The sequence below is a fragment of the Chlorocebus sabaeus genome, chromosome 21, assembly GCF_047675955.1.
Source record: "Chlorocebus sabaeus isolate Y175 chromosome 21, mChlSab1.0.hap1, whole genome shotgun sequence".
In the NCBI taxonomy this organism is placed as follows: Eukaryota; Metazoa; Chordata; class Mammalia; order Primates; family Cercopithecidae; genus Chlorocebus; species Chlorocebus sabaeus.
The window spans coordinates 15,168,514-15,185,270 of NC_132924.1; positions in this window are offsets into that span (position 1 = coordinate 15,168,514).

The following is a 16,757-nucleotide window of genomic DNA, read 5'->3' on the forward strand; positions in this document are numbered from 1 at the left end:
TACTTCTATTTATATCTTATTGTACTGTCTATGTCTTGAAACATTGTTGTAATTATCATTTTCGATTAATTATTTGTTTAGTCTGTCTACTTAAGAGTAGTTTACACATCACAGTTACAGTGTTACAATATTCCAGTTGTTGGTCACCTACTATTACCAATGAGTTTTGTACCTTCAGATGATTTCTCATTGCTCATTAAAGTCCTTTTCTTTCTGACTGAAATATTCACTTTAGCATTTCTTGTAGTACAGGTCTGATGTTAATGAAATCCCTCAGCTTTTGTTTGTCTGGGAAAGTCTTTATTTTCCCTTCATATTTGAAGGATATTTTTGCTGGATATGCTATTCTAGGGTAAAAATTTTTTTTCCTTCAACATTTCAAATATGTCACGCCAATATCTTTTGGGTCTGCTGCCAGACATACTGGAGATCCACTGTATATTAATTTGTTTCTTTTTTCTTGCTGTTTTAGGATCCTTTCTTTATCCTTGACCTTTGGGATTTTGATTATTACATGCCTTGAGGGTAGTCATCTACGGATTAAATCTGCTGGGTATTCTATAACCTTCTTCTACTTGAATATTGAGATCTTTCTCTATGTTTGGAAAGTTCTTTGTTATTATCTCTTTGAATAAACTTTCTTTTCCTATCTTTCTCTTTAATTCCAATAACTCTTAGATTTGCCCTTTTGAGACTATCTTCTAGATCCCGTAGGTGTGCTTCATTGTTTTTTATTGTTTTTTCTTTTGTCTTCTCTAAGCTCACAAATTGTTTTGTGTCATCAATTCTGCTCTCAAGACTCTGATGCATTCTTCAATATGCCAATTGCATTTTTCAGTTCTGGAACTGCTTGATTATTTTAAATTATTTCAATTTCATTGTTAAATTTATCTGATAGAATTCTGAATTCTTTCTCTGTGTTTTCTTGAGTTTATTTGAGTTTCCTCAAAATAGCTATTTTCAATTCTGTCTGAAAGGTCACATCTTTGTTTCTCCAGGATTGGTCCCTGATGTCTTATTTGACTAATTTAGTGAGGTCATATTGTGTTGAATGGACTTGATACTTGTGGATATTTGTTGGTGTCTGGGCATTGAAGTGTTAGGTATTTACTGTAGTCTTCACAGTCCAGGGTTGTTTGTACTCATCCTTCTTGGGATGTCTTTCCAGGTGTTCCAAAATACTTAAGTGTTGTGATCTGTGCTGTGTCTGCATTAGGGGGCTCCCAAAGCCCAGTAATGCTGTGGTTCTTGCAGACTCATGAGGTAACACCTTAAAGGTCTTGGACAAAGCCTAGAAGAAATCTCTGGATTACCAGTCAGAGTCTCTTGTTCTCTTCTGTTACTTTCTACTACACAAATGGAGTCTCTCTCTGTTTTGAGCTGCCCGGAGCTAGGGGTGCACTGACATAAGCACCCCTGTGGCCACCACCATTAGGACTGTGTTGGGTCAGACCTGAAGCTAACACAGGACTGGGTCTCACTCAAGGCTTGCTGGAACCATTCCTTGGCTACCACCTATGTTCTCTCAAGGCCTTGGGGCTCTATCACCAGCAGGTGGCAAAGCCAGCCAGGCCTGTGTCCTTTCCTTCAGGGCAGCGAGTTCCCTGGCCAGGTCCAGATATGCTGTTGAGGAGCCAGGGATGAGAGTTAAAAAACTTAAGTTTCCCTGGTATTCTATTGTACTGGAGCTGTGCTGGTAATCAAACCACAAGATGTAGTCCTTCCAACTCTTCCCTCCCATTTCCAAAGGCAGAGGAGCCTCACACCATGGCTGTTGCCACTACAGGCCCATAGAGAATACTGCCAGACTACTATTAATGTTTCCTTAAGATTCGAGGGCTTTGCAGTCAGCTTGTGGTGAAGGCTGATTGATGTGGGACTCACCGTTCAGGGCAGTGGGCTCCTCTTTGGCCTAGAGCAGGTCTAGAAATACCATCTAAGAGCCAAGGTCTGGATACCTTGGCTCAGGTACTTAAAGAGCATGTCTGGTGTTCTACCCCCCTGCGGCAGAGATGGTACCTAAGGTGCAAGACAAAGTCTCCTTTACGTGTTCCTCCACTTTTCTCAAGGAGAAACAATCTTGTCCCATAGTCACCACAGCTGGGAAGGTTCTGAGTCTCACCTGAAGCCAACAAGTTTCAGGATCTCATTCAAAGCTCATGATGTACTACATAGGTATCAGCTGGTTATTCAAGGTGCAAGGGCTCTTCAGTTAGCCACTGATGAATCCTGCCAGGACTGGGCTATTCTCTTCAAGGAAGTGGGTTCCCTTCTGTCCCACAATGTGTCTAAAAATGTTGGTCAGGAGCTAAGGCCTGAAAAGGGGGCCTCATGACACTGACCAGTGTCCTATCTTGCTGTACCTAAGCTGATATCCAAGATACAAGACAAATGCCTCCTCATTCTTCCATTTCCTCTCTTTAAGCAGAAGGAAGGGGTCTATATTGGAGCCATGAGCTCTGTGGCCTGGGGATCGAGGAGGCGTGGAACCAGCACTCCCTCATCTGCCCTGACTGGTGTCTCAGTACATCATGTGCCACTCCCCGCCCCAGTCCACTGGCTCTGAACTCAGTTCACCACTAAGACTTGCCTAGGAGTTGCAGTTCTTGTGGCCTAGATGCCCTTCAAGCTTACTTAGTGTCCCAGAGCACTCCAGCCCAAGGTGGTGATGCTTGCAGGAACTCAAGTTCTGACAGGATGGATGATTCCCCTCTGACTAGGACTAGTTGAAAGGCTTTCTCTGTAGGTGAGCAACAGCTGAGTTTGGTCCAATTGTGCTTTCTGCTATAACAGAGCAGCACTGAGTTAAATGCAATGTCTCACACCTGCTGCACTCTCCCTTTCCCAAGTGGACATATTCTCTCTCCGTGCTGCAAAGCCACTGCCAAAGGATGAGGGAGGGGAGACATAGATGATTCAAGACTGTTTTTCCTACCTCTTTGGTGCCTCTTTCAGTGATATGAAGTTAAAACCAGGTACTGTGAGTGCTCACCTGATTGTTCTTGTGAAGGTTTTTTTTGTGTGTGTGTGTGTAGATAGTTGTTAAATAGGTGTCCTTGTTGGGGAGACGATAAGTAGAGCATTCTGTTCCGCCATCTTGCTCCACCTCTCCCCTCATTATTCTTTTTCATGTATTCTACATCCTAGTTACACTAGCTTTTTTTAGACTTTTCCAAACTTTGCTGCCCCCTTTTGTTCACAGATGTTCTTGCATCAACATGACCAAATCAAGAGACCCTTTCTCCAGAGTCTTCCATTTTCTCTTCATTAGAATTAAACATCTTTTCCTCCTCATTAGAATTAAACATCTTTTCCTATCAACTTTTCTGGGCCACAATGTGTTCATCAGGTGTTAACATGTTAGTTTCATGAGTTTGCTCCTTGAGTCACTACATATTATTTATTGTTGTATCCTTTAAATGCTTAACAGAACTGCTAGGCTCGGTGAATGTTTGCTGCCTTGAATAAGCAGAAGAAAATAATGAACAAGGTTGACTTCTGTTAGAGGAAGGAGACATGCATTCATAAAACAAAGGCACTAGGAGACAGCAAAAATAACGTAGTAATGTGGTGATAATCATGTACCAAGAACATAATGTATACCACGTACCAAGAACATAAGGTTGTGTTTTATGACATGAGAAAATGGGAAGTTCATTTAACAAACATTTATTAACCATTTGTTTTGTGCCAGACATAGTGCTAGGAATAAATCAGGTATGATCCCTGCCCTCATAGAACAAGGTAGGAGGTTAATCAGTCATTCACCTTAATCAGTAAATGCTCATTGAGCACCAAATGTTAAGGATCTCACAGGTAACATCCTCTAATCTGATGGAGTTTAGAGTCCTGTGGTTTAAATTGTCATTATATATTATTGGCAAGTCCTTCATACTAGAGGTAAGATTTTTGGTGACCTTGAGGTGTTTTGAAGCTATAAATATGGTTGTTTCTCTTTTATATATTTATTTTTTTAGACTTAGAATTAACAAACTCAGGACTTAGAGTGGAGTTTGAGAGAAAGCAGAAGCATAACCCCTCACTCCCAGAAGGAATTGGGATTAGGACAGTTGAGTCAATATTGTTGCAAGCATTAGAAAGCAGAGACATGTACTTGTGAAGAGCATGATATGACTACGTGGATCATCAGGGTTATTGTGGACTTTGGAATCTAGATGAGCCATGATAAAACAGTGCCTTGGGGACACTGGTTTTATGTTTCATAGAATGCGCTACATGTAAACAGTGTTCTATGCATGAGGATCAGTTGTGAAATAATGAGCCATGAGAGAATGTTTCAGACAAATAAAATAACAGTCCTTGAAAACACATTGTAATGTATGATTATGAAATTTGAAGAGTATACTATGGAGTCTTAAAAGCTGAAGACTTAAGCAGTTTAGGGGCATAAGGCTCTGATCTCTATATGTGTGAGGTTAAGGAGGACTTGAGGAGGAAGTGAAAGCTCCTAGCATGTCTCCATTACCAGTCCCCTGCCTGTCTCTCCTGTCTCAACTCTCATAGCAATAGAGATCAGATTTTAAATTTTGACCATGCCCAATTAGTTTAGTTTCCCAAGGTCATCGTGTAATTTCTACCATAGATTATCTGGTCACATATCTCCTGAGATCACCTTCTCATTTCGTAACTAGAAACTCTTATTGAACATTTAGACTGTTTTGTGACTAGCACTCTCTAAAGTCTTTTCTCATATTCCAGGGAATAATTGATGATGCTAAATCTGTATTCATTTTTACCCTGTATTGAATTATATCATTAACATTCTGATACCTTATTGCAACTATTTGTTTGTATATGTTCCTTGCTCACTAGAGGATAACTATGAAGACAGGGATACTTTCACTGGATGCATTTTTATAATTTCAACAATTAGCATAGTGCCTGGACAACTGGAAATATCTCCCTTTTTGTTGTATAAAATAATAAATGAGTCACAGCTTGGATGACCAGTTTTGTTTTGGGAGGGTGGGTGTTTGGACAGTATACAAACTTCTTGGATGAGCTTGTTTGTAAAAATTCAGGGCTTATTACAGTTATGGTCTTTTGAAGAAATTCATTGTACTTTGAAAAAAAGAATTGGGCACACCATAAGACTTTCACACCTCGATAGATAATTAGTTCACTTTAGATGAATAAACAACATTTTTAAATGATATTGCTTGAGTACATTGATTTCTGGAGTCACTTTTGGCTCAATAAAATTATGGATAAGTGGATAACTTTAGGGAAAGATACAATACTCAATTTTGGGGGGAGGTTTGCCAGTGATTAGTAGAAAGAGTAGCACAAAGGAAAAAAATCATAGTTATGAGACTTCTTGCCTTGTCATAAGCATCCCAGTTGTAATAATGTTCTATTGTTGCTTACAGAAAAGATATTCCATGGTATGGCTGGATGCCCATGTGGGCCAGTGGCCAGCACATAGGGAACAAGTTGTTCTGTTCTACTTGCTTCAAGTAGCTTCTCTTACTCCAGTGGAAGAAAAAAAAAAGCCAACTAGGTCAGAGTGTATAACCAGAGACAAGCTGCTTATTAGCAATACAGGGAAAAGTAATTGTGCAATAGAGTAAAGACAATGAAAATTAGTGCTCATCCCCAGGATTCAAGACCATAGCCACCCAGAAATCACAGGGAGCTTCACATGCCATCTATCACAGCCAAGCATTTACAAGCCAACGTTAATATAAACAAGGTACTAAAGAAGAGTGTAAAACTGGATCTATTATATTAGATCCTGGAAAAAAGGATCTTGGCACAGAGGACAGGTGTGGACGAATAAGAAATGTGGCTTTTGGATGAGTTATATTTTTCTTTTCTTTTTTATTGGGTTTTTAATGTTGTGTGTAATGAAATAAAATACAGAAGGACTAAAGGAGTTTTGTTCATTATTAATCTATTAAGAAAAATACACGATATGTAAAAAAGATTTTACGTGTATCTTGGATACTTTTTCGAAATCTATACATTTATAGGAACCAATGAACCAAGAAGGCAGGCAGACTTGCAAGGCCTTCATTACCCTTTGCTATGAGGAGGCTTCAAGTAGGCAGCCTAGATTTTCTGATACAATTATTCTTTTTTTATCTCTTAAAACACATACATCACAGACACACAAGAACACATAGCCACACACACACTCCTCAAAAGTAATGTGAACATTTGTTAACACGACTTACTGTCTTCTAGTTTGTCTACACCTAGAGCATAATCCTCCCTCAATATATTTGTCTCTCTGTCATCATCCTCAGATGGACTTAACGGTGGAGGAGTTAGTACCAAAAGCCTCATGCTGCATTCTGGAATTTTCACCATTAGCCCAAGAGGGAAAAAAGAGTAACCTCTGTGTCTATCCTAGAGGCCTCCTCGTTGCAGACCAGACCTATGTGTGGATCCTGAGCATGCCTGCTGCCCCTTTGCTTCACCAGTCCTAGAGGAGTGAGCCATCTGCCAAACAGCATCCTTTAAAAATGTCCCCCTTTACCCTTACCCAAACCCTGATCTCACCTACCAAGCTCCATGCAGCCAGCTGGAAGGCTGACTATGGAGAGAGAGAGAGAGAGAGAGAGAGGGAGGAAGGGCTGGCTTGGATTGAGCCTACCTCTTGTTTATATTGCATTACAATTCTTTTAAAAATTGGAGTTTTATGGTATTTATACATATTTCATTTACTGATTGATTTGAGGCAAAATCAACATGTCTTTGTTTCAACAATGGCTGTGTGAAGTCAGTTGTGTCAAGGTGTATCCTCCTAGAGGCTCCCACAAGTTAACACTCTACTTCTTCAGAATGTAATTCTGAGTAAGTCAATTACTTAATGTCCACTTGTAGGCTTAATTTATTTATCTCACATTCATTTTATTACAGATGTGTTTTAAATGCAAGCTTATAAATGAGCACCTGAGCAACTGTGAAGCTGATTTGCTGTGCGCTGGTCACCAACTTGTCTGAGTTTGGTGAGACAGAACGCTCATGCCCAGAAGGTTACATGAAATGGATTCATTAAGTACAGACTGGCAAGAAGGGCCAACAGAGGCCTAGGATCCATTGTGAGCCGGTCCCCCAAAGCTTGAAAAAACTGCCCAGGGCAGATGGTGTCTCCCCTTTATGTGCCCCATTTGCACTGCAGTTTAGGGATTCTGAAAGGCAGTTCACCCTGGATTGTATACTCTGGGGGCTTGTGAACTGGGCTAAAACATTGAACGACCTCCTATTTGGGGGAAGACGGGCTGGAACAGAGCACAGATTGTTCTGGCCCACTCCTTGCTAATTTTAGAATGTTGCATTCCCAGCACATCCTATAGTTATTCTTGAAAACTAAAAGTAAAACAAAGGGAGAACTAGGTTGGTCCAAAATCCCCAGAAAATGGTGCTGCAGCAACCACATCCCATTTTCTAGACACCAGTCTCATTTCTCTTCCACTGTGAGTAAGCAGGATTACAAGGTCCCAGAGCTTCAGAGCTTCTCCTCAGTGTTGATTATAGTATATTTTAGCATTCCTGGCCCTAGGATCCAGGCATCCCCAGAAATTCTGTATCCTTTCAGCCTTAATTCTGTGACTCTTATATGCTACATTTACTATGTATTACACATTTATTCATTTCCATGAAAATGAAACACAACAAAATAAAACAAAAATGTACAAAACACTTTTTGTTTATTGTGAAGTGAAGCCCATATAGAGAAAATATAAAGTAAAAAAAAAAAATTCCCCAAACATCCTAAATATACTGATCAATAAATCATCACAGGAGAACACTCACATAGCCATAACAAAAGTCAAACAATCAACACATTGCCGAAGCCTAGAGTCTGTACCTCCCAGTTGTGTCCTCTGGATCACTCCTCTTTTATCCTGAGTTCTATCATAGTAGTTCAGCTTTGCTTGTTTCTAAACTTTATTGCGCTTGAATAATACAGGATGCATTATTTTGTATGTGAATTATTTTACTTAATATTATCTCTTTAAGTCCCATCTAAATTATCCTACATCAAGGCAGTTTGTTTTTGTGACCAAGTACTATCTTATCACACAGGATAATAAATATACCACAATGTACTTATCTATTCTATTAATGTCTTTAGATGTTTGGGTTGGTTCCAAGATTGAGATGTTACAGATAACATTTGAATTAACATTTGTTTGTGTGTTTCTTGATGCAAATGTGCATGCATTTCTCTAGAAGTGGATTACTGAGTCTTAGGAAATGTTTGCATTCAAATTTAGTGGTTAATGCAAAACTCTTTTCTAACAATAATGTAATTAATTCTTCCCAAAGTTTCTTTGTCATCTTATTGAAAACTAGTTTTTCGCTAATTGATGTTTATTTACCACTTATAATTTATTTTAATTATAGAATTACATATTTTAGGAGTTGTAAAGGAGTTTGCAAACCAAGTAGCTGTACTTTTAATCCTGCATATGAGGAAACCAAAATTCGAGGACAGAAATAAAATTTCTAAGTATGCCTTTTAATGTAAGTAGCTTTCATCTTCCCTGCTAGATTTCATTATTCTTAGATTTCTTCATAGCCTTTAATACCTGTGTGAAATAGTATATAAGTACATTATGTGAATTTGGAAGGAAGGCATTTTCTTTGTAGAATTTTACTCATTGTGACCTGACAAGGCTCTTCTAGTTAGAAACTAAGCAAATCATACATATACATTTATCAGTGTTTTCCTCACATATCATCTTGACACATTCTTAACTTCAAATTTTGTATGTGTAACACAGTTTGAATTGCTTAACGTATAATTTTGTTAGGTTTTTCTGGTGGCATTTTTTCTCACTTACCTATTGTTTGTTCTCCAATGTGAAAAACCCAAACTGTGGGAAAACCAATTATAATCATTTTCTTCACATTTGTTTCTTTTCTGTACTTTGTTTCGTGGGTATCTCACTTATGGAGAAATTATATATATATATGTGTGTATATATGTATAAAAATACATATATATTTAAAAAGTGGTTTTAGGACTTAAGGACTTAATTTAGGACTTAAGAGCAGTTAAAGTGTGGTTATAATGCTGAAAATATTTATTAATATAAGGGAAATTTAATTCAGCTTAACTATAAGCAAACTCTAGATTTGTTTCATGTTAGAATTAGATATTATTAAAAAACTATTTATATCGCAAGGAAAGCTATTTAGAAAGAGTTAATTTTTGTTGTTTTCTCTTTATGACACATTTATTTGACTTCTGATCTAATAGAACTTTTAGTCCATCCCTATTGAAGACAGCAATCATTGAGCAACCAATAGAGTGATGACTATTGAAAGTGAAATGCTATAAAGAAACTCACTATTATAAACATCAAGTCCTGTAATAATGAGGGGGAAATCAAATAGTAAAAAGTTATTGATGAGGTTTAACCTTGACATACACAGAGCTTGGAAGTCATCCCTCTCATCCTTACACAAGAAAAAGTGGAATAAAGTAAAAATCAATGACTTTATTTAGACCCATTAGAGACTCTAGGTACCAGGGTGAGCTGTCTCCTTGAAATCTCGAGAGATGGGTGAATAGAGAATCAAATCTGAAACAAGCTTACCTGTGTGCCACTAGACTCATAGACTGGTATATAGATGGTAATTTTGACAAACTGCTGGAGGCTGAATGTGAACTAGTATGAGAGTGGGAAATTCCTGGGGGCCACAGTCTTAGGTGGTTCTTCATACTCTCCTGGGATTCATTGTTCATGCCTCTAAGAACCCTACCATGTTCTCATGGTGAAAAGCTAATTTAAAAAATTCTCTTCTGTGTCTAGCAGGGGGAGAGTTGAGGTAAATTACTGTGAATTACTCCCACATTCTATTCTGTGATACCTCTCTCCATTATGGAAAGACAAATTCTTAGCACAAAGTACACCAAATTTTCTATAGCCTAAGACTGTCTCATAAATCCTGTTTTTTTTTTCTATTAACCAAACACTTGCAGAGGAGAAAAACAGTGATGTTTACTGTTTATCCCCCGCCCCCCCCTCCCCACACACATACACAACACACACATAGAGAGAGCACATAGAGAGAGAGAGACCAGAAACTTGGCTGGTAAGAATTTCTTACTCTTTTTGCCAGCATACCAGGTTTCCAGGTCTTCTTTCTCTATAGCTTTTAGAAGAATGGAACAGTTTTTGTTGACCCTGTTCACCATGCCATAATTGTGGGAGGCCAAGCAACATTTCAAAAGAAAATCATCGTCCTCTCTTTTATGAAACCATAGGCAAAAGTTTCTCAATTTTGCAAGATGCTGCCCAATGGGCTGATTAGGGACCCAAATTAATATTTTCCATCCGAGCAGAAGCAAAAGTACACATAACAAAAGACACTAGTCACCTCATTTAACACCCAATATCAACCTGGCAAGGCTTAAACTTTTCCCCATTGGTTCCTGTTGTCTTTGATCTACTCAAGATTGGGAGGGGGTGACTTTAACCAGGAATTCAATGGGTGGTCTCTGGGCAAGATGAAGAGTGGCCATCTTGAATCAGTCCTGTCAAACTTCTTTCAGGGATCACCGAATATGACCTTATAAATAAGGAAGGTTCTCTGAGTTAGGCCTGCTGGACTTCCATCAACAATTCTGTTATGCAAATCCATGTGAAGAGACCACCAAATAGGCTTTGTGTGAGCAATGAAGCTTTTTAATCACCTGGGTGCAGGTGGGCTGAGTCCAAAAAAGGAGTTGGCAAAGGAAGATAGGGGTGGGGTAGTTTTATGCAATTTGGGTAGGTAGTGGAAAATTAGAGGGGGTTGTTCTCTTGTGGGCAGGGGCGGGGGTCACAAGATGCTAAGTGGGGAGCTCCTGAGATTCATTGTCCAGGAGAAGGAACTTCACAAGGTCAATTGATCAGTTAGGGTGAGGCGGGTACAAATAATCACAATGGTGGAATGTCATCAGTTAAGGCAGGAACTGGCTATTTTCACTTCTTCTGTGGTTCTTCAGTTGCTTCAGGCCATCTGGATATATATGTGCAGGTCACAGGGGATGTGATGGCTTAGCTTGGGCTCAGAGGCCTAACAAATTCCTTCAGAGATCCCCTCCACATATAGAAACACACACACAAGGACAAGATGGACAGAAGGTGATATGGTTTAGCTGTGTCCCCACCCAAATCTCATCTTGAATTATAGTTCCCATAATCCCCACATGTCGTGGGAGGGACCCAGTGGGAGAGAATTAAATCATGGGGGTAGTTACAGCATGCTTTTGTAATTGTGAATGAGTTCTCATGAAATGTGATGGTTTTACAAGGGGCTTTCCCCGCTTTGTTCAGCACTTCTTCTTCTGGCTGCCATGTGAAGGAGGACATGTTTGCTTCCCCTTCTGCCATGATTATAAGTTTCCTGAGGCCTCCCCAGCCCTGCAGACTTGTGAGTCCATTAAACCTCTTTCCTTTATAAATTACCCAGTTTTGGGCAGTTCTTTACAGCAGTGTGAAAATGGACTAATACAGAAGGCTTTCCAAATTAAGATCCCTAACCAAGAATTCCCAGAGTATCCCTTCCAAACTCTCCTCCTATTGTCATCCTGAGAAATCTCCCTGAAATCTTCCTGATAGAGGAGAAGTCTTCTGAACCAAGACTCTTCCTACTAATTAGGGAGGGCCATCTGAGACCCCTGAAAGAGCCAAACCCAGACAGACACCCTGCGATGAGGCTACAGACACTCCACCATGGGGCTACAGAGTCAATCAGGAGAAGGAAGGAGGCATTGGCAATGCCTAGGATACTCACTGAACCAGACATCCCATAATAGGGCTACAGCTACGGACATTTCATGACGGGGCTACAGACTGATACCCTAGAATAGGGCTACATTTATGGAACATATCCCCAGAACAATTTTTCTACTGGAATTAAATCCATGCACAGAGTCAGCAGCACCCCACCAGTAGAGACATTACCAGAGTCAGACCCCAGTCCAAGAAAACTAAGCAGCCTCTTGGGCTGGCCTCTGAATCCATTACTGGAGGGAAGCTACCAAACCATAGGCAAGTTGCCACAAGGGCAATCCTGGATGAGCTCCCAAAATTTGTAACCACCCAATGGGTTCACCTTGTCTGCTGCTTAGACAGAGCCAATTTATCCAAACAGGGAAATTGCAATAGAGAAATAATAATTCACACAGAGCTGGCTGTGCACGAGACCAGAGTTTTATTGTTACTCATACCAGTCCTCTCACTTGTTATTTGTAAACTTTCTTCCTATAAAGGTTTCAGAGGCTTTTCTCTAGTGCTGTAGTCAGGTTTTATTCAAGAGCAAGTCATAAGAGTGCAGTGAAACTAGCTTTAAAAGAAAGGGACATTATTCCAAGCCTTTCTGAGAGCTTCAGTTGGTCTGTGTTGATATGAGGACATCAGGTTGGCTTCCACTCAGCTGCAGGGTCTGCTCTGAGATCACATGATTGTATTTTAATTCTACCTTCTGTGGTTTGTCTGATGTGGAAGCATCTGTGGAACCTAAGCCTCACTGTAATTTGAAATCATAGCAGTACCTGGGTGCATGTCTACTGTGAAATCCATAGCATTCTCATGTCACTGAGGCTGATCCATCCAAACCAATGTGATCATTGAGCAGTTGCTGGGTTAAACCTCAGTGTTAGGAGAGAGATGATCATGGGCAGCAAAACAAATGAATGACCCCTGTTGTGAAGGACACATGAGTTCCTCATAATATTAATATTTATTAATATTGTTTCACTAAGTTTTATTAAGTATTAAATTTTCTCAATGTATTTATACTGTTTAATGAATGTTACCCATTGGATCTAGTAATCAAATACAACTGCCATTTATTGTCTTTACTATATTGTTTGACAATGTGTAGAATATAAATACATGAAAAAAAATCATCTTCAGAGAGCCAAAACCTTGCTGGGTAAACAACATATTAAATAACTAGAGGCTTGAGAATTTGAACTTTTAGGAGATTTGAGCTGCCAGGAACAGGAAATCCAAATCAAAGCGGTCTAAGGGTGATGAGCTTTATGGTTTCCCACAAGCCAACACCCTGAGGTCAGGAGCAGAGTCTCACAGCTGCCCTTCTGCTTCAGGAGTGCTTCTGGTTTGGATTCTCTTTGCTGACTTTGTTCTTAAGTTGGGGGAAAATAACTATGGCAGCATTAGAGCCCACATCTGTGTAATGCCACTTTCAGAGAGCCTATTTTTTATTTTTTTGTTCAGAGTCAGAAAATATTTCCCAGAGTGTTCAGAAACTATCCCTTACTGCCAGACTTTATCAATATATTCTTTCCTGCATAACCCCCACCTCAGGGGGACATCCACGCTGAGTGGCTCTAGCTTGCCATGCACAGGCCTTATAGAGGCAGTGTGCATAGAGTTGCATGGCTGGGACTGTTCAAGGAGGCAGAACTTCCTGGCATGAAGGCCTAGACTTCACGGCATGCTCAGTGTGAGGACAACCCTAATTCATACAACAGCCCACACCTCAGGATATTGGGAGACCCGGTGTTCACAGATTCATGCTCCTTCTCCTTATTGCACATGTAAAACATCCATCTCCACAAAAAACATACTGAGTTTCTAGTCAAACAGAGAAACCCAAAGCCTCGTCCAGTACTGCATCCAAAACCAAGTCCAGAATCTCTGGCTCGTGTAGCTTCTGCTCTGTCATGTTCCTCCTATCACCGCAAAACCCACCCTGCAACACCCAACATGTAGTGATATTGAAGGAGGAGATCACAGTATCAAAAAGTCATTCTTATATGAAGCAACATGAAAAACACACTCTGATGACCAGTTGTTGCCAGTTCCCCTGCCCAGGTACAGAGTGGACACCTTGTTCAGCAAGTCCAGCCTCCTGGTACTGTTCATTCTGAGAATCTCTACTGCCCTGAGGCCCATGCAGCTCGAGTCTGCCCTGAGAAGGCTCACCTTGCCCATTGAATTGCAGCTGAGGTGCCGGATGTCCTTCCTGATTCTACTTTAATAACCTAAATCTTATTGCTGCAAATTGAGCTGATGGAGATGTTGTGCGGGTGCTCAACTTAGAAGTACACAAGCCAAGACTTGGATTTCTTTGGCAGTCTGAATCCTTTAAATGGTTACTATCTTCTTCTAGTCAATTAATGGTCTTGTCTACCCCTTTCCTTTGAGTCTGGAAATTTCTGTCTCTTAGCAACTTGCTACTGCCACTGTTCCCCTAGGATCAAGCTTAACAAACTCAGCTTCCTTCTAGCCACAGGTATGGGGCATTTAGATGAAAAAAGATCCTGGAATCAGGATACATTTGAGCTGTACCTTCTCAGAAACTGCCTTGCCCTCTGTCAGGTCAACAGTGCCTAAGAGGGGGTGCTTGGCAGGTGATGTGATTTGGCTCTGTGTCCCCAACAAAATGTCATTTAGACTTGTAGTAATCCCCATGTGTTGTGGGAAGGACCTGGTGGGAGATAATTGAATCATGGTGGTGAGTTTTTCCCACGCTATTCTTGTGATAGTGAATAAGTCTCATGAGAGCTGATGGTTTAATAAAAAGGAGTTCTCCTGCACATGCTCTCTTGCCTGCTGCCATGCAAGACGTGCCTTTGGTCTTCCTTTGCCTTCCACTATGACTGTGAAGTCTCCCCAGCCATGCAGAACTGTGAGTCCATTAAACCTCTTTTTTCTTATAAATTACTTGGTCTCAGGTATGTCTTTATTAGCAGCGTGAGAATGAACTCATACAGTAGGGTTCAAATTTGTTTCATATCTCATCTATCTCCTGCTAAACTTTGCACCTATCTACCTAGTCTCCTGACACAGATTTTTACTTGGGATCAAACGGCATCTTTTTAACCCCAAGAAATGGCTTAAGTTTCTTTCTTCCTTTTGAAATGTATTCCACTGACGAAGAGGGTTTTGGTCTTTCTTGCCATTTTACTTTCAGACAGGTCATCTTCAGCCTAAAACCTTGCTGCTCCTTGACTTGTGGTTTGAGGAAGACCACAAATCAACACATGCTGATGACAATGCTGAACTTCAGCTGAGCCTTTGTGCTCCTGGAAATCCCCCTAGCCTGCCCCCACATATTGCCAAATAAGAGCCACCTCTATCCTTCCTTATGGCGCTCATAAGGCTACATTTAACTCACTTGTTTGGCTGCCTTAAAACGTCAGGCAGGACCCTCCCTTTTTTATTAATGAATATTCTCCCTTTCACAATTGCCTGAATACTGTCCTCTCCTAAATGTCTGGTTTCCTGCCATATTCCCAAATGCAGCAGTACTGTTTGGCCCATAACACAGTGCTTTAATCCATTTGCCAACCTAGCAGATGGGGATCCTTGCTGCCTCTCTCCCTAAGTTAGTTCGACATTTTAGTCTATTATGTTAGCACTCCCAATTTTAAGTTCTATGTTGACTTAAAATCTCTATTTTAAGTTCTGTATTGACTTGGAGTTTTTAAGATGAAGGTGATAGAAACAGAAAGGGAAATTGGCATTAATAATGAAAGACACTTATGAGTTTACCACTTGGGGATCTGAGACAGGGAGGCCTCAGCTTGTGCTCAGTCAGGGCCCAGTTCTGATTCTCTGGGATGCTCGAAGGTCTGCCCTCTTATGCACGTCCATTTAAGCCCGGACTGGCAGAGAGATGATCTGTTTCGTATCCATGGGAATAAATGAAGATCGCCCAATGAGAACAGGCAAAGAGGCAATTCACCCAGAGCTGCTCTAGCAAGGGGGCCAGCCACCATCACTGCATTTGGCCAAGAATCACAGGCAGGCAGAGGAGAGGGGAAGCTTCACAGTGGGAAACAGGTGAGCCCTGTTGCAGTACAGACAGCCTGCCTTGGAAAGCTCAGGTGGCTCACTAGGAGAGGGGTTGCCTACATGATTGGTTAGGGAAGCATATTTGGCTTTCGCTGGTTGGTACTTAGTTGAAAGCAGGGGCAATATCAGGGAAGCTGCCAGTTATTAATCATGTGCTAGCCATTTGGGACTAATTATTACAGGAGTTATTGTTTAGCCTCCTGAACCAGTTGTTAGGGTGATCTGGCTTCCTATGAGTCTGACTCATAGATCTCAGGCTGGTTTCCTGGGCTGGTACTGTAGTGTGTGAGTCGGCTTCCTGAGCAGGTTGCCACAACTTTTGGGTCAGAGTGTTATTTTTATGTCTGGTCTGGCCATTGCCCATTCATATCTCTGCCAGTCATTCTCAGTCTTTCACATCTTTGCGTTAAAACATGGAGAGAGAGAGAGGAGAAGGAGAAGGAGAAGGAGGAGAAGAAGAAGGAAAAGGAGAAAGAAGAGAAGAAGGAGGAGGAGAAGAGGAAGAAAGAAGAAGAAGAAGAAGAAGAAGAAGAAGAAGAAGAAGAAGAAGAAGAAGAAGAAGAAGAAGAAGAAGAAGAAGGAGGAGGAGGAGGAGGAAGAGGAGGGGGGGGAGGAGGAGGAGGAGAAGGAAGAGGAAGAGAAAAAAGAAGTGGGGGGGGGGGAAAGGGAGGAGAAAGAAGGGAAGAGAGAGGGAGGATGAGAACCAAAAGATAATTTTTCTAGAGGCCACAGGGAAATATCTTGATGCTTTTATTTGGCTTTAATTGTTCTACAAGCCCATTGCTAAGACCCACTGATGGGCAACAGGTTGTGACTGTAGTTAAATTCATTGTGCCCAGGGGTCTAAGAAAGAGTTTATGCTTTCCCAGAGGCAAACAGGTTGTCTGGGGGAATAGGTATCTGACTACAATAAAGATTCTATCAGAAGAAGAAAAAACACTGCCACAACATTTTGTCCTTCTG